We start from the raw sequence: 21,911 nt of genomic DNA, 5'->3' as shown, positions 1-21,911 counted from the left end.
TTCACAGAATTTGAGGGTAGGAAGGGATCAGAGGCCTGTTTTAGTTCAATCCCCTTTTTATAGATGAAGAACTTCAGGCTCAGAGAGGTAAGGACTGGGCCCAAGGTCACTCGGACGGACAAGGTCAGGTGCTTGGCTCCCAGCCCACCAATTACACCACTGCAAGTCTGGGTAGGAGCCCCGAGGAGGGCTGAACCCCAGACCCCAGCATTCAGCCCTGGTCTCCTCTAAGGGACAGATGGGCTGGGGGAGGAGAGGGTTACAGAGTATCTCCTTCTAGTCGGTGATTGTGCTAATCAATCAACTCAATTAAATCTAGAATGGTTTAGAAAAAAAAAAGTAATAAACAAAAACAGCAGCAGAAAGTAATGACTAATAATCAAGTTAAATTGGATTATTTCTGTGCTGACTGGTTGGGGTGGGTAGGGAAGTGAGAAAGTTCACTGGAGTGAGGAAAAAGTCAGAGAAACAACAAGCTCAGCAACCTGGGGATGCTGGGGGCCGGGGGAGGACCTAGAGGGATCCAGCGAGGTTCCAGAATTTGGAATTCTGATTCCAGGGCCAGATACTAAAATCCACCGTCAAACTTGGAGCTACATCCAGGCACTATTATTCTAAGTGCAGCACACATAGTGACTTGCTTCCTCTTTGCAGCAACCCTAAGGGGTCAGAACTGCTACGATCCCATTTCACAGATGGGAAATCTGAGGGGCAAAGGCATTTGGTCACACAGCTGGGGTAGAGCCAGGATTTATCTGGAGTCCTATTGTCTAAAACCAGGGTTTTGCCCTGAAGGACAAGCTGTATGCTTCTTGGGGTGGGCAGGAGAGAGGCTTCAGGTCCCTGAGGATGAAGCACATTTATATTAAATATAATTAAATTATATTTAATTTTTTTATATAATCTCTTCCTCCCAACGTGGAGCTCGAACCCATGACCTTGAGATCAAGAGTCACACGCTCTAGCCAGCCAGATCTCCTCCCCCATTTACCCCATAGTAGTAGTAGTTACGACTCATTTATTTATTTAATTTCCTTTACCACACGTTTGCTGAGGGGAAGAGGGTCAAGGAAGGCTTCCTGGAGGAGGAGCCATCGAAGCTGTTTTATAGGACAAGGAAGGTGTCAGCCTGGCCAGTAGGGGAGCAGGTGTGGAATAACCTTCCAGGCATCGCTGGGCCAGCACCGGGCAAGTCCCAGAGGTGGGAAGCTGGGGGGACACACCCAGGAAGATGTACCAGGTGCGCGGGGGCCGGAGGGATGTGGCAGGGGGCGGGGCCAGGAAAGCCGCAGGTGAGCGCAGAGGAAGAGCCATCCGGTGGAGAGGTGGGCAGGGGCCAGGTCCCCCCAAATCCCTGGGTGCTAAATTAAGGGGTATGAGCCCTGGAGCTGCGGGGCTGCGCACCGCTCGCCGTCCCCCCGCCCCCACCCAGGCTGGGCAGGGCAGCCCCCCCTTCTCCAAGGAGACCTCCAAGAGGTAAAGTGCCCATCGCGCAGATGGCTGAGAACTCGGACCTTCTGCTCCCGAGTCGGGGTCCCTCCTCTCCCCTCACGCACCCTTTCTTCGCAGTACAAATGCATTAGCAAAGCTAGCTCTTTAAAGGAACCCCGCAGCTAATCCTTGTGTAAAGGGAAAATCTTTAAGCAAAGCTAATAATCGCTGGTAATCCAGCTGTTACATAATTCTGGCTTTTACCGCACAGCACTGGGGCTCAGGTGTTCTGGTCCCCACAGAACCCTCCTTATGGGGAGAGGTTGGGGTTGGGATACGGAGGTGCTGGAGGTACAGCTCATAGGGGAGGGGCAGAGGATTGTCAGGAGCCCGTGGGGCATGCTATATTCGTGGGTAGGAGCCACCAAAAGGAGAAGTGGGGATGGAAGGTCTCAGGCTGGCAGCCCATGCACTCCTGCAGCCCTGCACATGAGCCCCAGCCCCATGTTTCCAGCAGACGTGGCAGGTGGGGAATGGGGTACCTGGCGTCGGGGAGAGGTGATGGGAAGAAGAGGGGGCTTGAAACCACATGAGTCAGGTTGTTCCACATCTTCCAAATACCAAGAAGCAAGAGAGGGAGGTAGCTCCACTTCTCAGAAGGGGAAATGGAGGTAGTGGGGAGCCTGAAGTCCGTAAGTCTGTCCCTTTATCCCACCTGCACTCCCCACCCTCCCACCCCGCAGACAGCTCACACTACAATTGATTCCCCTGTTCTGGGTCAGTCTCCCTATCTGATTATTAGCCTCTTGCTGGCAGGGTCCACGGCCCGTATTTGCCGCTGTGCCCCAGTACAGAGTACCAAGTGAATAACAGGTGCTCAGGAAAGTGTTGAGCAGGGAAATGAAGCTGGTTCACTTTACAGAAATTAGATTCAGAATAGGGATAAAAGAGAACCAAGCTCTTGATTTAAAGCTGGTGAAGGGAAGGGAAGAAAAACGGGAAATCACATTAACCAGGCATCTCCTATATGCATGGCATCACACTAATTTTATTTATTTATTTTTTTACACTAATTTTATTTAAAACAATGCTATTTTAAGTAATATCAGATATTAAATAACATATAATAAGAACGATATACTGTTCTTATTTTTTTATGTACTGTTCTTATATCCTTGCTATTGTAACTTGCACAGAATGGATAAGTAATGGGTTAAAAGTTATCTAGTTAGCAATACTAATAATTGAGTTTGTTTTTGTTTTGTTTTTTTTAAAGATTTATTTATTTATTCATGAGAGACACAGAGAGAGGCAGAGACATAGGCAGAGGCAGAAGCAGGCTCCTCGCAGGGAGCCCGATGCAGGACTAGATCCCAGGACCCCAGGATCACGACCTGAGCCAAAGGCAGACTCTCAACCACTGAGCCACCCAGGTGCCCCTACTAATAATTGTTAATATATCATTATACCAAGTACCATGCCATTATATCATTCAGACCTCCCAAGAACCTTATGAGGTTGGTACCATTAGTATCTGTCACAAAGCTGGACACTGACTCTAGGTTCCAATGCTACACTTACTTTGCAGCATGCACTACCACTGGCACATGTGCGCGCCACACACACACACACACACACACACACACACACACACACACACACACAAAGTACCTGGTAGGGAAGTGGGCAGAAAGAGCCTGGCTGCAAGATCCCACTAAATAAAGCAGGCAAGCAGCTCACTCTCTTGAAGGGCTGTCAAATTGAAGGAGGCTGTAAATAACCTAGATGCCCTCAGAAGTTTCCCTTTTGTTTTGAGGATGCTTGGGTACAAGTGGACAAAGTGACAGCACGAGTGAACCCAAGGCGAGGGTTAGAGAAGTAAAGATCTAAGTACTTCATAGTTAGCTTTGAGCAGCCCCTTCTGTTTGGATTTAAAGCCAGACCACTGACATTTTAGGTCCTGGCCCTGCCACCCATCAACTGGCATTTAATCAGTCTTAGCCTCAATTTCTCCATCTATAAAATGGGACACTTAGGGTTTCCTTGCAGGTTTCTAGGAGGGATTAAGAAAACTATGCATGTAAATGGAAACCCTACAAAAAAGATACAAGATAGGCAGAAAATTAGGTAACAGTGGTTACTTTGGGGAAATTATAGGGAACCAAGGTTTAGGGAAGAAAGAGTAACACACCAGTCACTGCCTATATCCCCATACTGTTGGACTTTTTTATTACACATGTGAATATTACTTTGTAAAAAAAAAAACTGAAAAAAATATACATACATAGGGGATCAACATATGGCAGGCAATACCATACCAATCCCCTTAGAAGTTTGCTTCATTTTCCCTGACTGGGTAAACCCCTCAGAAATGCACACCCTTAGGAATCACAGGTATAGTGAACATCCAGGACCTACACAGAGAGACCCCCTTCTTCATTAGCTCAGCCTTCCAAGGGCTTCCTGCCCCATCCCCCAAAAACCCTCTTCCCAAAGGAGTCCCGTAGCTTGTTTGGCTAATGTATTCGCAAACCAAATTAGGGGCCATGGCTCCCAGGGAGGTCCCCCCAGCCAGTTGCTAGATGCGGGGGAATTAGATACCATCTAGTGCTCAAATCCGATTAGGTCCCACCCCCACCCCTCACCCCACATGCAAAAGCCCACTTTCTAATCAATTTTACAAAGGGCCCTCTGCAGATATACACTAATGGTATTGAGCTGAGATCTTTAAACCAAGTCTGCAAGAAGTCTGCAGAGATAAAATGTACAGACTGTAGGAAGGAGGAAGCTTGTCGCCAGGGTGTCCTTCCCCTCAAAGGGAGAGAGGGCTGGGGGCGCACTACACACAGATGCCATCCCTACTCCAGGAACAGCAGCCTCAACAACTTCCTCCTTTCAAACCCAACCCCCTGCCCTCCTAACACCTTCCTCTAAGGTTCCAAGTCACTTCACCTTTCCACACTCGAGACGCAATAAGTGACCCAGAGACTAGTGTTATTCTTTCTCCCCTCATCTCTGGTTCCCTAGACAGCCTCCCCAAAGACAACCACTGTTACTAGGTTTTTAGTGAACCCTATGACCCTTTAATAGATTTTTCCATGTGCATTCAAGGCCTAATTTTCCTAATCTCTCCAAAAAATCTAGAGAGAAGCTCAAGTTTTTCATTTTGCAGATGAAGAAACGGAGGCTTACGTTGTTGGTTAAGTGATAGTGTTAAACCTGGCCCTGCCATGTACACCTGCAATGGCCTGGAGCATTCATTTAGTCTCTGGGCCTCAGGCTATGCCACTGTAAAATGGGAGTGGTGGCAACAGGACCCATCTCAAAGGATTAAGGAGAACATGTGTGTAAAAAGCTTACTATCACCTGGTTGGCACTAACTGCTCAATGAAAGGTATCCTTTACTTCTCTTCTCTACGCTGCCACTCCCATCCAATTTCTTGTCACTCCCCAAATATTTTATGACTTTCCGTTTTTCTATTTTAAATAAATAAATAATTTGCCAACATGAACACCCAGTGCTCATCCCATCAAGTGCCCTCCTCACTTTCACACCTTTTATGTGGAATGCCTTTTCCTTTTTCCTTCCCCAAGACTCCTCCCCTGGTGTGTTTCTCATTCTCTCCTCCATGCTCTCCCAGCACCTCGCTCGCTCAACAGAGATTTACAGAGGGCCTACTGTCTACTTGGGGGCTGCTTGTCACTCTATGTACATCTTGTGCCTTGGGGCTCATTTTGTCTAGTTAAGGTCCTCGAGGATGGGGGCCACCTGACTCATCTCTGTGTCCTCATAGAAAATGCCTAATACATCTTTGTGGAATGAATCTGTGGTTAGGGCCAGATGACCAGAAGCAATTACAAGCCTGGTTTTTTTGCACCTTTTCTGGGCCAAGGCCTGATGGCCCCTCAGATCTGCCTGGTGACTCACGGGTCTCCACAGCCTTATTCCCTGTCTTCCACAGGTTGCTGGTGCACATGTGACCTGCCTGCTGTGTACTGCTTGGTGCCTGTCAGAGGCCTGGGTAGCCAGGACCTGCGGTCCAGCGTCAATAGGGACCATCCCAGGGCTGCACCAGAGAAATTCTCAGGCCACTTGGCACAAGCAGATCAAACTGGGAGGAATGTTTCTGCTTTGGGGAAGCAGCAAGTGGCTGCCTTCACGCATACAGCTCACTAGCTTTGGGCTGCTCTGTCTCCAATGCCAGCACCTCTGTGCCCCATTCCAGGATCACCAGGCAGTAACCCAGTACCTGTGCCCTCTTGGAGGCACCCACGTGCTCCAGGTGCCCCCCCGCCCCCGTCCCCATCGTGTCTTTATCTGCAAAATGAAGCCAAATTTTCAGCTAGTTCTCCATGAGGGCTTCTTCCAGTGCGGTCTGGTGACCAGCAGCACCAGTTCTGCCCAGAGGGTGTGTGCAGTTCAGATTACCCAGGCTCTGCCCCAAACCCAAAGAATCAGAATCTCTGGGCGCGAGGCTTCCATCTGTACTTTAACATACTTTCCAAGTGACTGTCACCCAGATGAAAGTTTGAGAACCGTGGTGTTCTGTGAGCCACCTAGACAGCCCTTTGCAAACAGAAAACATGGTCTGACTCCTGGGGCCGCTGCCACATTAGTTTCTCATTTGCACAGTGTGCCTCCTCTTGCCTGATTCCCCCAACAGCCACGGGAGAGGCAGTGGGGCAAAGATTCATTCACTTACTCATGCATGGAGCCAAGTTCTTTACCGTATGAGGCTGGGTGCCAGACACTGTTCTAGGTGCTGGAGATGCTGCTGCAAACAAAACACAATCCCTGCCCCCAGGAAGAGGATCCAGAAAGACCACCTGCAAGTAAACAATCTAATCCATGACAGAGGACACTCCCTACCCCATTGTCTTTATTCATCTTTAGTATTAATTGCTTTACACTACATCAAGTGTTACAGAAGGTTGGAGCCCCTTGAGAGTCTTGAATATAGTGAGGGAGGGGGCTGAATGGATCTATGGAGGCACCCCAGGCAACAGTACAAGGTTCAAAAACCCTTTTACAGATTAAGTTAACTAAATATCAGAGCAGAGTCCAGAACCTAGCTCCAACTCCTAGTCCCAGCCCCATGCACCACCCCAACCAGTTCTCAGAGACCCTTGACTTCCCCAGCCAACATCTCCTTCTCCTCCACCTCTCTCCCCAGCTCCTTTCCGCAGGGGAGATGAACAGAGTTGGTGTGTCCATTCAGCTCTATATACACAGAGCCTCTGGCCAGTGAATTAAAAAAAAATACCCTCACATGTATGAAATATGCAAAAAAATATTAATTCTCAAATATGTAGAGGAAAAAATGCAAAATCAAAAAAACTTTAATGTTTAGTTAAATGTCCACAAAGCATACCATGATGTCAACTTGCTTTATTAATGATCTAGTCATAACATTTTGTCACGTCTGACAAGAATTGGTAAGTGAGATTATCTTAATAAGTTGGCTCGATGATTTCCAAGAAATGAGAACCTATTTTAAATTCAATGAGTTATGGCATCCAAAATATTCCAAATTAATTTTTAATCCTTCCAAATAATTTTTGCAATAAAAATTCTATTAACGAGAACTTATAGGTATGTCGTGCTATGGATTTGTAAGGATCTTAGGGCAGCCTTGGCTGGGAGTGTACGTGGATCCCTGCTAAACCACGAGGCCTCAGCAGGGACAATGGCTCTAAAGGAGTCTCAGCTCTCCTGGCGCTTGGGCAGGAAGCTGCAATGGGGCCCAAGGGCCAGCACCATGGACAGAAGGAGGGGCCTGGATGGCAATGTGGAGACCAGGAGGCAGGGCACAGTCATTCCATCCTGTTCCACCCCCATACCTGGGAAAAGCACGGCCAGCTCCCCCTACCCCCCCTACCCCCTATCCCACCCCCCCCAGCAGAGGCCAGCACACTCCAGGGCAGCTGCTCTCCCAGGCAGACAACAGGCACAGAATAGAGTAAGATGCCCAGCCAAGGGCAGGGCTGGGCTTGAGCCCAGGAGAGGGGAGCTCATAGTGTGAGGGGGTGGTCCCTGCCATGGTCCCACTGTGACACTGTGAAGCTGGAGAAGGCATGGCCCAGGAGAAGAGCCTCATCCCAAGGGTGGTTTGCCAACCCAACCATAGCAGGCACCTGATGACTCCAGGCTTTGTCCATGTCCCTCTCTGGTTTGCAGAGGCTCTGTCCCTCCTCAGGATCACTGGGAGAGACTACCCAGGACATTCTACCCTCTTGTGATCGTGCCCTTGAACTGCTGTCCGAGGCAAAGTTCTCACAGTACCTCACGAGGAAGTGTAGGAGGCAGTCCTCCCCACTCTCCAGGCACTGGGCCTAGCTAAAAAAAATAATGATAATAATCCTAAAAAAATATTAGTCTGATTCCTACACTTCATTTATCATCTCTGGGTTGGTTACCAACTAGGCCAACAAACTAGCTCATCTGCTTGGTTCCAAATGACTTCCTGTCTCTTAGGGAAAAAAAATAGTCAAAATCATCACTAAGCAGAGTCAAGAGGCTGGGCTGGACCCACAGATGCCTCTGAGCACCAGGGTGTAGAGGGGATACTAAGAGAGCAGGGGAAGGAGGAGGGAGGGGAGGTTTGGAAAACAGGGGAGGGGATAGGGAAAGGAAGGGGGAACTAGGGGAAGAGGAAGGGGGTAAAGGGAGAAGGGAGGGGAGGAGGAGAAAGGGAGGGAGGGGAGGGGTAGAAGGGAATGCTGGAGGGGGGAGGGGAAAGGAATGAGAGGAGGGAGACCAAGGGAAGGGGGGAGGCGGGAGGAGGTAGGGAGAAGGGGGAGGAGGGGGAAGGGATGGAGGGTTAGGGTTAGTGGGGTAGCTAGGGGCAGTTCCCAGAGGGGCTCCACCGAGGCAGAGCAGTTTATATACAGGTGTAAATTTCAGGGCACTTAAGAAAAGATCACTCCAAGTCACTCATTGGGTATGGGGATGTTGGGGACATTGTGTGGCTTTAAAAATAAGGTCTATGACCTCAGGCAGCTTTTATTTTAGCGGGAGAGATAGATGATGAGATGATGAACAAGCAGATCATATTACACTGTATTATATTAGGCTACATTGTATTACAGTGTAATCTCATTTTAATAGTTTATTTTTTTTCTTTTTTAAAGATTTTATTTATTTATTCATGAGAGACACAGAGAGAGAGAGAGGCAGAGACACAGGCAGGCTCCACGCAGGGAGCCCGAGGTGGACCCATCCCGGGTCCCCAGGATCCCACCCTGGGCTGAAGGTGGCGCTAAACGGCTGAGCCAGCAGCGTGCCATGCAGGAATCCACTCGGGTGTGGTGTGCAGGTGTGATGTGCAGGCACATCCACACATCTGCAGACACACTGCCCGGGAACCTGCTTCTGTGTGTGGCAGGGGCGAGGGCCCTGAGAGGCACTGGCTGCTGAAGACAGACCCAGCCACACGCACGCGCACACCACTCTTCCCCTGTGGAGCCCCTGAATGCAAGACAGGACACAGCAACTTCACTGGGGCAGGCGTCAGGCCAGGTATTTGAGAGCACCCGGACTTGTCCAAGTCATGCCAGTCGCCAGTCCGAAGTCCTGCTCCAAATCAGCACAGTCCTGCAGCCTGTTACGGCCTCCACCCACCTGGCCCTCTCCTGGATCATCTCGGGGGACAGTGGGGGGGACTGGGCCCTTTAGGCACTGGAGTGAAACACAGAGCTGAGCAGGGTCTGTCTGTCTGTCCCCAGCCAGGGGATGCCGGCCCAGGGCATCCTAAGCCAATGTTCTTCTGCCTTGCCCTCCAAAATACGAACACCTTTTACAAACACATGCCTCTCTTCTCCAGCTACATCTCTAATTTTCCCTTCTGCCATCAGAAGGGGTCTTATCAATGAAGAGCTTTCAGATAAACTGCTCGATTTCAGACTGTGCCTGGTGAGGACTCTGCTTCCTGTGCTCCTAAGAGGCCCCCGCCACACAGCAGGAATGGGTCTGGCAGCGATAAAGGGCCTGGTACTGAAGCATCGGAGCCTGGGTTCAAATCCTGCCTTCCCTCTTACTAGAAAGTGACAGAAACTCTCTGTGCCTATTTCTTTCTCTATAAAATGAAATACCAGTGCCTAGTTCAAAGGATGGTTGGAAAGATTAAATGAGATCACGCAGATGAATCACTTAGCACCATTCCAGCCCTGAGTGAGCACCCGATAAAGCACCCTAATTAAGCACTCTCAGAAAGGCTCTTTGAGGAAGACGAGGTGGCAGCCAGAGTGGAGCCCAGGACGCCCCACTCCTGCTCCTGACTCACTGCTGTTCGCTGAGGAACAAGTCGGTCAGGAAGCTGCACCGCAGCCTTGGCACTTAAAGACACTGGGAAGACACCGGTGGAACCAGAGGTGGCGATTCACCGAATTAGAATTACTCTAACCAGCTGCAACGTAAAATCTTTGGAAAAGGTTGTGCTGACTTGATCAGAGGTGCGAAGGAAAAGAATCTCAAAGTGGAAGGACCAGTGCGGATGCCTACCACGACTCTGAGAATCACTACGAGAAAGGCTCCTTGTGGTGAAGGTTCTAAGACTTGGGATCCTTTTCAGTTGAGGATCCACAAGCGACTCATTGGTCTGCACAGTCCTTCTGAGATTGTTAAGCAGATTATCTCCATCAGTATGGAGCCTAGAGTCAAGGTTGAAGTCACCATCACAGATGCTTAGATCAACCTTTTTAATAAATTGATTATCTGTTGTTTAAAAAAAAAAAAAAAAAAGAACTCTCAGAAAGTTCTCTCTTGAGCCCTTTTACTTTTGCAGGCAGTTAGACCATGACAGTGCACGGCAATTTCAAAGTGCATGAGAGCCCCCATCATGGGCCGGCCACCTACTTGGCAGCCAGTGTGGCACACCAGACATCAGGTACGACAGCGGCCCAAGAAGCCAAAATCAAGTATTTGCAGGGATGGAGGTTACGACAGAGGAAGCTCTGAGGACTGGTGGTGTCTCACTTGATGTCTCCAGGGCAGTGTTACCCAGTATATTATCCATGGAATCCAGTTCTACGGGATTATCACAGATATCTTGCCCCATTACTACATCCCCTCCACAAAAAATAAAAATTTAAAAAAATACTGTTGCCAAATAGATAAGCAAAGCACTTAGGTGAGCAAGTCAAATAGGTTTCTTACCACAGACCTTCTCAGAACCTTTTAAGACACTAACGCACTGGAAGGTCTAAGACAGGGCTATTAGTATACATAATTCCCCCAAATTCATTTGATCACTCTGATGGTTAATTTTATGTGTCAACTTGACTGGGCCCTGAGGTGCCCAGATATTTAGTCAAACATTGTTCTGGGTGCTTCTGTGAGGGTGTTTCTGGATGACACTAACATTTTTTTTTAAAAGATTAATTTATTTATTTATTCATGAAAGACACAGAGGAGAGAGGCAGAGACACAGGCAGAGGGAGAAGCAGGCTCCACGCAGGGAGCCCAACGTGGGACTCAATCCCAGGACTCCAGGGTCACGCCCCGGGCCAAAGGCAGGCACCAAACCACTGAGCCACCCAGGGATTCCCGACACTAACATTTAAATTGGTAGACTTGGGGATGCCTGGGTGGCTCAGTGGTTGAGCGTTTGCCTTTGGCTCAAGGTATGATCCTTGGGGTCCTAGGATGGAGTCCCGCATTGGGGTCTCCATGGGGAGCCTGCTTCTCCCTCTGCCTATGTCTCTGCCTCTCTCTCTGTGTCTCTCATGAATAAATAAGTTCTTTTAAAAATTAATTAATTAATAGACAGACTTGAAGGAAGCAGACTGCTCTCCCAAATGGGGGTGCGCCTTGTTGCATCTGCTGAAAGCCTACACAGAACAAAAAGGCCAACTCTGTCCCAAATAAGAGAGAATTTCTCCTGCCTGACCCCCTTCCAGTTGGGACATTGGCTTTTTCCTGCCTTTGGATTTAAACTGAAACACCACCTCCTCTGGGGTCTCAAGCCGGCTGGCCTCTGGCTCTATACCACTGGCTCTCCTGGGTTTAGGCCTTTGGACTTGCTGACTCACCTGCAGATCCTGGGACTTGTCAGCATGAGCGGATTCCTCAAAAATCTCCCTCTCGCTCTCTCTCTGTATACATGTACACACACACACACACACACTCATTCTATTTGCTGTTTCTCTGGGACCCTGACAAATTAACCACAGAAACCTCTCCACCGACCCCACCCCCAGAACACCCTGTAGGCCCTAAGTTCCATGAAGGCTTCAAGGGACACTGCAGTCAAGGGTGAGAATCTAAGAGGGCTGCAGGCCTCGGCCCCAACCACTGCTCCCACCCCCTGCCTAAACCTCAAGGTGCTCTCTGAGGTAATGTATCACTGGGGTCTCCATTCCTCATGGTCTCTTCATCTGAAATGTTCCAGGTGGAAAAGACCAGAATGGGGTTTCAGAAGGCATGCTCTTTCATGAATGAAACTCCCAGTCTGTCTGAGATTTTCCTTTCTTGTTCCCTTCGGCTTTGCCACCAGGAGGTTAGGGCTCTTCTCCTCTTCTCCCCCGTGAGTATCTGGGATGGTGGCGGTCTCAAGAGGACCCCAGACCTGAAGTGCAGATGCCACAAGGGGACTGAGGGGCCTTTCTTCGCAGATGGGCAGCTGGCATCTCCCTGAATCCAGGGAGGGTGAGGACAGCGCTCCACGTGGTACCCGGCCAAAGGGGTGAAGAAACAAAAGCCCTCTCTCTGTGACTTTGAATTCGCTGCCCTGTGAAGAGCATGAAGAGCAGGGCTCCACAGAAGGGGGGCATCCTGGATGGACTGAGCCCCATCTCGTGGAAGCCTCTCCTTCTAGGACAGCAGGTGGGAAGGCTGGGTTCTCGCGTCTGCACTTTCCTTTCCCGGGTTCCCGGCAGAGCCTGTAGTTCTGGGTTTGGGGTTCTAAGCCAGGGGTTCCCATCTTTCAACTTCACAGGGTAAACTCTACTCCACTCAACACCACTGGATTTGGGAACCAATACAGGGTTGACTATTTTATCAAGTAGGAACATTAAAAAAAAAAAAAAGAATCTAGTCTAACCATTATTTTACAGAAGAAAAGCCATGTTAACACCCCAAGTGAGGGGCTCTTGGGTGGCTCAGTGGTTGAGCATCTGCCTTTGGCCCAGGTTGTGACCCTGGGTCCGGGGATTGAGTCCCACATTGGGATCCCTGCAGGGAGCCTGCTTCTCCCTCTGCCTATGTCTCTGCCTCTCTCTCTGTGTCTCTCATGAATAAATAAATAAAATCTTTTTAAAACAAACAAACACCCCAAATGAGGAAGGCCATAATCTCAGAATAAAGGGCAGAGTCCTTCTGGAAGGCTCCCAGGGCCACTCTCACTTTCCTCCTTTTGCTCTCATTTCTGCAGACTTCAGACTGGCCAGTCGGTCCATCTGCCGCTGCTGAGTGTTCTCTGCCCCCAGGCGCTGCCCGTCTCCCCACGCTGTGTTCTCCGCTTGCCGTTTTCTTACTCAAAACTTGTAAATCTCTACCTTTTCTGGAACAGTTTCTCCAAATGTTTTGCCAGAGGCAGAATGCCAGGGGATGGCAGTACAAGTAAAGGGGAATTAAGTGCCCAATTTTAGGGTTCTCATTGCCAGGCTAATTCTCAAGAGCAAACAACATACCAGGCATCAGGAGGGGAGTGTGTCCCTCTTCCTTTTTTTTTTTTTTTTTTTTTTAAGGGAGATAGAAATGTATTGAACACACCGCAAGGGAGCAGTGGGCAGGACAGCAAAGGGGAGACAGTCTGCAACAGGGCATGTGTCCCTCTTCCCTTTTTGCCTCCAGCTAGTCTCTTGAGCTCTGGCTCATTTGGCAGCTCTTGGCCAAAGTAGCAGCATGGGTTCTGCTGGGTTGTTTGCAGCTTTGGCTGGTAAGACAAGAAAGTTAGAGGTATCTTGCTGGGCCGTTACGTATTCTGCATGGAGCAGGGACTGAGCCTGACCCGTGGCGGCCACAGTTCCCCGGGTTCCCTGGGATGCCTACATGAGCTCCCACCAAGTTTGCTCCACAAAGTGGTGGCAGCTGGTCAGGAGCAGTGGAGTGTGACTGTGACGTCGGGAGACCAATTGTGACCAACTGATATTTATATACCCTGGTGAGTGCTGTCCCCTTCAGCGTGGTCACCTTGAGCACCTCTCCCCAGCTCCCCGGGATGCTGTCTTTGGTCAAAGCATTTCTGGAGCTCCTCTGGGGACCTGCCTTTGGAGCCAGATTATATGAGAAATAGAGTCCCATCCTCACTTTTCTTTGTAATCAAAAATCGCTTTGCTCAGCTTCATCACCCAATAATTCCCTACCCTTGTCTCCAAATGACCTTGGCGGTATTAAAATTAAATCCACCCTCAAAGGAAGAAGATTGGCCACCAGCGAGCCCATTCAGAGGTGATGCAGACTCCACCGGCCTACTGAGGAGGAGTGAGGGATGGAGGTGCTCCTGGGACAGGCCTCCCGGGGGTCACATCTCACCCGTGTTGGACTAGAGTTCGCCTAATCCTCACAGGTACCCAATGAGATGGGGTGCTATCATCCCCATCATGCAGATGAGAAAATGGAGACTCAGGGGCTGAGTCACATGTCTATGATCACAGATGGACCAAAGGGGCCAGGCGAGGGCCTCAGAGTCCACAATACAAAGCTTCTTGTCGGATGGGTCACAGCACTTCGGCTATTTTTTTTTTAAAGATTTTATTTATTTATTCATGAGAGACACAGAGAGAGAGAGAGGCAGAGACCCAGGCAGAGGGAGAAGCAGGCTCCATGCAGGGAGCCCGACGTGGGACTCGATCCCGGGACTCCGAGGTCACGTCCTGGCTCAACCGCTGAGCCACCCAGGCATCCCGCGCTTTAGCTATTTAAACAAAGATAGGAATGCTGAGGTTAAAAAGCTACCAGCCAGCCAGCAAATTATCCAGCCTCTTTCCCCTGTGCACAGCTTCGTCACCATCTCCTCCTAAATGGTCAGCTTCTGCTGTATGGGCCCATTTGGAAAGGAGGGAAACTGAGGCTGGGCTGGAGCCAGACATGCATGGAGGGGCCTGGCGTTAGCTTCCGCCTCAACTTCTGACTATAGCAAGACACTAGGGGGCCGTAGGCTCTCCATTTACAAAATGAGGATTAAAATAATCCCTAGCCCATCTATGCAACTGAGTCCTTTCTATTTCCCCTACATCCCCTCCACAAAACAGCAGCGGCTGGATTGTACAAAAGGCAGAATGGCAGTGGTGAGACTGTGTGACTCTGACTGGATCCTGACCCCACTGTCAGCTGGCTGAGCAACCGCACAGCCTCTCTGTTCCCACATTTGTACAAATAAGTACAGAAGAGCTTCCACCTCCAAGGGGGTGTCATGAGGACTCCGTGAGTACATGTAGCTGGCGCCTGGAAAAGCTAATTCTGAATGGGAAGCTGACACTACCATTCCCTGCCCCAGATGAATGCCCCCTTCCTGCCTTGGGTGGTGCCGCTGAGAGCCCTCTCCCCTGCAGCCACCTGCTAGATCTGCCAAGGCAGTAAGCGGCAAAGCAGAGACCACCCAGTCTCTTGACTGCCTTTGAACTCTGATGGGCATCAACAGTGGCAAAAAGAACCAAACAATTTCCAACAAAGAAAGAAAGGATATCGCGGGGAACCATCTGTCATCCACAAGTGTGTCCAGCAGAGAGGATTCGGGAGGTGGATCTGGGTTCAAATTCTGATTTTGCCCTTTGTTAGCTCTGTGACTTTGGGGATGCCACTCAACAGCTCTGAATCCCTGTCTTTTCACCTAAAAATGAATTACATGTGCCTACTTTGTAGTACAGTTGAGATTCAAAGACCAAAAAAAAATAGGTAGAAGCGTGTGGTGCGAAGCCTGGCACATAGTAAACATGCAGATGTGCATTGGCTATTAGGGTTACTGAGCCAATTTTCCAACATGTGCAAGCTGGTTTAGGAGGCCCTGCCCCGCTTTGGGAAGATCAAAAGGGAAAAGTGAGGCAATGTCCGATGCAGCCCCTCTCAGGCCCACTATCTGCTCCCCACTGATAGGAAATTCAGGGTCTTATTTGAGACAAGCAAAGTGTACAAAGAGAGCCCAATCCCCTGCCCAAGGCTGTAGCCTCCAAAGACTTCCAAACAGTCCCCTTTCCACTTCCATACCTCTGGCGATGGACTCCTCACTACTCAGAGTGTCGTCTGCTTCTAAGTACCAAATACCCAGGCTATCGAAGACCCTCCCTTTTGCACAAAAGTACTTTAGCCCAGATAAACCTATTTTGGAATTACTCTAAAGCCAGCAATCTCTGCCTTCTTTTTTTTTTTTTTTTTTAAGATTTTATTTATTTATTCATGAGAGACACACAGAGAGAGGCAGAGACATAGGCAGAGGGAGAAGCAGGCTCCCTGTGGGGACCCCAATGTGGGACTTGATTCCAGATCTCCAGGATCACGCCCTGAGCTGAAGGCAGACCCTCAACCACTGAGCCACCCAGGCATCCCAACCTCCGCCTTTTTAAAGAAAATACAGATCTGAGGCCAAAGCCAAGGGTCCTAGGGCCCAGGTCAAACTCTACACATTTGCTAGCACCCCAGATTGGGTACCTGACACCCTGGCTGTTTTGTGTGGTTACAGTCGGGCTGCAGAGAAGTAAATGCAGAGCGGGTAACGCCAGGAAGTTCTGCTGCCTGGCCTTGCCTGGGGGTGGGGGTGGGGGACAGGCCAGCCCTGTGCGGTGAATAGGGTCCTGCCCTCTGGGAGGCCCTGGGTGGCCCCCTGCAAGCCCTCTACCCCGCATCCATCGGACTGGAAGGTGCCAGGCCCCACACGCAGCCTCTGGAGTCTTGAGTCTTGAGTTTGCCTGTGACCTTGAATCTAAAAGCCCTGCCAAAGGAATAACAATGAGAAATGTCCCCAGACATACACAGCTCTCTTTGATGTGTCCCGACCTGGGGAATTGGTGTCAGAAGACACACAGAAAAGCCAGATGGTATTTTCCAGGGTCATGGTCCACCATGGAGAGAAGCCCAGGGCCCCCTTTCATGTCCTTTTCGAGAGTCGGTCGGTGCCAGGGCGGCTGGGGGGTGAGGGCGGGTGGGGAGGACAAGTGGCTGCGGAGACGCGAGATTAATGGCTTCCTAGGCAGGGGAGAAGCCGCCCACTTGCCCAGTCACGATCCCCCAGTGGCTCTGTGAGGCGTGAAGTGTAGGAAGACTGTGGTGGAGAGGCCCACCCTTGCCAAGCGGGCAGAGCCCCGGCCGCCCATCCGCTGTCCTCGCCAGCAGGCCCTGCGGCCCTGCCTGCCTGCGAGCTCCCCCACTCCCGGGGGGTCTTTGGGGCTGCTTCTAGCACGCGTGCCACCTGGCGAGGTGCACAGTGCCCTCGAGGCGACAAGGGGAAGCAGCTGGGCAGGCAGCCGGGACAAGGACAGCCCAGCTTCTGGAAGGTCCTCTGTCCTGAGCACTCCCTTCCGAGTTTGCAGAGGGCCCCTCTTATTTGGAAGTTTTTCTCAGGAGGGTCTGTTAGTTTGCTTGCATGCTTTGGCTTCCGTAAACTTTTAATTAAAAGTCGTTTTCATCATAGAATACTTACTTGCAAACAATCAAAAGGGCAATGTCAAAAGTAAACATCTCAAAAAAAAAAAAAAGGTAAAAATCTCTCCCAATTCCAGCATCCTCAAGCAGATTCCCCAGAGGTAACTCAAAAGACGGCTTTGGCTGTCTCTTTCCAGAAGTTTCCAAGGCAGATGCCCAGCATTGGGAATTAAAAAAAAAAAAAAAACCCACAAATGTGACTTTTCTACGCAGTTGGCCCTTGAACACCGCGCGTTTGAACAGTGTGGGTCCACTCCTATACAAAACTTTTCAATAAACACAGTACAACACCATAAAACGTATTTTCTCTTCCTTGGGATTTTCTTATAACGTTTTTCTTTTCTCTGCTTACTTTATTGTAAGAAAATAGTATACAATACGTATAGATGTATAAAATACGTGTTAGTTGACAGTTTATACTGTCAGTATACTGTCATGAGCAGGCTGTTAATAGTTAAGTTTGGGGGGAGTCAGGAGTTATACTTAGATCTTCTACTGCACGGTGGGGGGGGGGTGCTGGTGCCCTTATCCCGAGGCTGTTGGAGGGTCAACTGTATATTTTGTTCAGCCACAACCTTTCCCCACTGAACTCTCTGCTGCCTGAATTTCCTGTCACTTCATGTGGACCTGGGAGGGCCTCTTCTTAATATCAAAACATTTGTTGATTCCCCCCTCCCCCCGTATCATGATCTTAGTCCCCTTATTCTTTGTTAGTTGGAAAAACACATAATGAACTCACAATCCAGTAATACCTTTAAATGGATTTGCATTTTTCCCTTCGATGACCACAGCAATGTTTCCAGAGATCGCTTGGGCCAGGGCCGACGGGGAGAGGGCCTGACGATACCCTCGTGTGAACATTTCATAAGAATGATTTGATCAGATCTTCCCACCACCCCGGAAGGGAACAATTGGTAATCCGTTTTTCAGATGAGTCCAGCTGGGCACAGGGAGGTTAGGTGACTTGCCCAAGGCTACTTAGCAAGGGGGCAGGAGGAGCCAGGTGAATTCAGGCCTGCAGGACCATCAAAGGCCCACCCTGTCCACCACAACCACATGGGGCTCGTCTATCCCCATGTGTCCACCTGGTGTGAGTCATGACGCAGGAGGCTCCCTCTCCCTCCTCCCCGGAGGCCTTCTCTAGTCTTGCCAGCTTGGTCACAGCCGTCAATATACACCCAATATCGCCAGACCCTGATGACAACCTCAGATAGGGGATGGCCAGTTAGGTGCTGACTGTGGACGTGAGCTACAGTAGCTGGAATGCTGCCTGTGAGCGCCGCAGGGTTGGCAGCAGGGCAGTGCACTCCTCTCTTCATCCAAGCAGGGGATGGGGCATCAGGAAGGCCAACATGAGCCAGACAGAGGACATGGTCTTGATTATCCCGTGACTCAAATCTCCTACCCTCTCCTCCACACCCTCACCGGGAGAGGAGCTCCTGACCATGTGCAGGCACCGAGCAGAGCCTAAGGAGAGGGAGGGGAGTGTGAAGGGGGCACAGGCCTGCATCAGGAGACATAGGGCAGAGGAACCAGGTGGAGAAGGAGGGAGGTCAACTTGTCCAGAATGACCAGGTCATCTTTCATCCTACCAGTTTCCGTCTATTAAAAAACTCTTTCCATTCCTTGATATGTATATATTTTTTAAACTCAAAATTGTTCCTGTCCGTCTGTCCAGCCCTCCTCTGGTTCTCTGTCTCCTACCATCTCGTGGCCTGGCCTGGGGCAGGTCCATGGCATGGCAGTGGAATGTGGAATTGGGGATCTGTACTACTTAGTCCTGAGGCTCACACTTCCTAGTCCTCACAACCACGAGGCCAGGGAGGCCCTTGCGAAGCAGAGGGTCAAAGAGAATGGCCATCCAGAGAGCCAGGCAGTGGAGGACAAAGTGCTGGAGGGCAGGGGTGGGGGTGGGAGGCCAAGAGGCTGGGGCCCAGTCTCATTCTACACATCCAGCCCAGGATCAACCTGAGACAAGGCCTCACACACTCCGGGCTTTGCTTTACTACCTGTAAAATGAGAGCTTAGGTGCCAGTGAGCCGCAGGGCTCCCCCAGCCTCCACATTCTGCCTCCTTCCTCAGGGAAGCAGGAAGTCTCACACCCCAGCCAGGCAGGACTCTCAGAAGTTTCCAGAAAAAGAGACGGAGAGGTGTTGGGAGCCGCGAGAAGCAGTGTGCAGGTGCCTGGCTCACAGCGGGCATCTAGTCGATGTTAGCAATCACGACTGTTGTCCTTGGCAGGGGCAGAGGAATATACGGGCAAGGATGACAGAGGCAGAAACAGGGGGCGAGGAAGAAAGTACGATGGAGAAAAAGGAAAGAGGTGCAGAATCAGTGAGAAACTGGTTTAGCCTGGCGTGGCCAAGCCTACCTGTCACGGGCACGAACTCTGGCCTCACCTGCGTGGCCAGGAGCAGAGGTTACCGCACAGGCCAGGATCTAAAGTGTCCCCCAGGGCAAGACTGCACGGATAGATCCCTAGCCTGAGCCCACCGAGGCACCCTCAGATTCTCCCGCCCTCTGTGGGGAGGCTTCTGATTCGTCTCCTGCAGGTACCTGGGCACCTGCCGCCGGCCCAGCCCCTGCTGGGAAACCCTTCAGACTCACCCAGGTGCAGCTGCCCACACCTGGCCACACCCCCAACACAGACACCATCCGGGGGACCCCCCTCCTGGCCTGACCTCCGGTCCCGCTGTGGACATGGCTGGGCTGCCACGGATCCCTAATTTCTTGGACTGCTCTTAGCCCAGGCAACTTTTTCCCTTGCACAATAAGGTACTGCACACAATGTCTAGAGGTCATAAAATGTAAAAATTTTAAAACGCAGGTAGAGACCAAAGAAAGAGAGAGAGAGAGCCACTCCCAGACCACATGTACCTATTTTTATTACTATTACCAGCAGGAAAAGTAGCTGGCAAAGTCTGAGGAGGTTACGAGGGGTAGGGGAGGGGTGAGCCAGGCTGAAGGCCACAAGCACACAGGGACAGGGATGTCTCACAGAGCCAAGTGGGAGGCGCTTCCCACAGTGATGACAGCCTTTTTGCTGAGGGCTGCCTGTCCCTAGGGAGGGCAGGCAAGGTCCCTGACTGTGGCCCCACATCAAGCCTGCAGGGTCTCCTCCTGGGACTGCTCTGCTGGTCAGGTGTGGAGCTGAGGGGCTCAGGGTACAGTGGGGATGAATATCTCAATCCCCCTGTCCAGGCCTGCTAGATGTTGGCCACGGCACCACACAGACCAAAGCAGGGCTCTCTCTGCCACACGCAGGCAAGTGGCCTCTGGTGCATTCCTGCCCCGCAGACCCACGCAGAGGCCCCCCGAGGTGCCAACCACAGGCCCCACGTCCCAGCTCCAACACACCGACCTCTCTCTAGCAGCTCCTCTCCACGAAGGCCAATGCCATCCAGGGCAGCTGACCCGGGCAGCAGTGAGGGGGTGCTGTACTCGGCTCTTCCTCCTTCCTTCCTGGGAAGGGGCCTCAGCCCAGCACAGCATGGACACTTCCAGATGCCCTGACCTTTGCACAGCTGTCCTGTTAGAAGGACCTGGTGGCAGCCACCTGAGCCACATGCCCTTCTCAGGGGTGGTGCTCCTCTTTCCTGAGCCCTGGGTCAGCAGAGAGGTTTGGCTTGGGACCACATTAATGTGCCAAGAAGAGTGTCAGGAAACTTGGTCCTGAACCACAGGGGTCTGTGAGAGAAACAGCAGTTCCCTCCCTCTCCAGTCCCCTCCAAGTTGCCAAGCTCCAGCACAGCCCAGAATCTACTTTTGGAATCCAGGGACCAAGTGACCCTTCCCCTCCAATGTGGCCCTGCCGGCCAGGGCCCCCCCCCGCTCGCCCACCTCCACGCCCACACATATCTGGCACATTAAGTCTGGCAGCGCAGGGTCCCAGTATGTCTCTGCTCCCGTGGGCATCCTGAATCAAGTGCAGCAGGAAGAGCAGAGCCTGGGTGTCCCTTCCTGCCTCTTTCCTGCTGGGAGCTGTGGGGGACTGACTGGGAACTATAGTTAAACAGAAAAGAAAGCGGGATCCCTGGGTGGTGCAGCGGTTTGGTGCCTGCCTTTGGTCCAGGGCGCGATCCTGGAGACCCGGGATCGAATCCCACATCGGGCTCCTGGTGCATGGAGCCTGCTTCTCCCTCTACCTGTGTCTCTGCCTCTCTCTCTCTGTGTATCTCTGATGAATAATAAATTTAAAAAAAAAATCTTAAAAAAAAAAACAGAAAAGAAAGCTTTCTGAAGAGTTATCAAGCTCTAAATTCAGGCTGCAGGGGTGGTGCTGGGCAGACAGAAACAGTGGCCTATAGAGAACCAGGGTAGGTGTTAGCCAGGGGTGCTGCTCCCACTATGAGTCAGGGCCTGGGGCTCCTCATCCCCCTCTAGGCCTTGAACCCCTTGGATACTCACCCTCTTTCCTCCCTGCCATGGGTGCCCTGGCATGAATTACAAAAACTAGGTTGAGACCTACCCCCTCAACCAGGCACTCCTTGTCAGTGAACAACATGGCCCACCAGCAATTCAGCCAATGCACAAATTTTCTCAAGCTTTACCTTATATTTACTGAAAGCTCCTCCACCATTTCCAAGAGCATTTCTCTACAGACCAGGGATTCAAAGAATGAAATGAGACCTCAGTGACGAGACAAGCCTTCCAGTCTATAAAGCTGTGTAGACCTAGCCACTACCTGGTGTCTATAGGCTTGCAGTTCACTTACCAATGAAAGTGGGCTGGGCCGGCCCAGGAGCTGTGTGTGTCACTGAGTCACTGAGCTGGGCTCCTGACCAGAGATCTGAGCCTGAATATGTTTCCAGGTAACTGCTGGGGCAATGCCCTCCTCCAGGACCCTGAGGAACCTGCAAGGAGGAGTCTAGGAGAGCCCTAGTGCACTCCAGCCCTCTCCTGGGCC

General features: G+C 50.9%; 1 protein-coding gene and 1 pseudogene across 2 annotated transcripts in view; one reads left to right on the top strand and one right to left on the bottom strand.

Annotated features, from left to right (window-relative positions):
- ESRRB (estrogen related receptor beta) overlaps positions 1–21,911 on the bottom strand; it is a 169,579-nt gene that overhangs the window by 70,853 nt on the left and 76,815 nt on the right. The gene's annotated exons all lie outside the window — the stretch shown is intronic.
- Positions 1,232–10,118, top strand: LOC112918320 (small ribosomal subunit protein uS10-like; annotated as a pseudogene).

This window comes from Vulpes vulpes, chromosome 6 (assembly GCF_048418805.1).
Source record: "Vulpes vulpes isolate BD-2025 chromosome 6, VulVul3, whole genome shotgun sequence".
NCBI classification, from domain to species: Eukaryota; Metazoa; Chordata; class Mammalia; order Carnivora; family Canidae; genus Vulpes; species Vulpes vulpes.
Note: the sequence above shows the minus strand (reverse complement) of the source record. Positions and strands in the feature narration are given on the sequence as shown.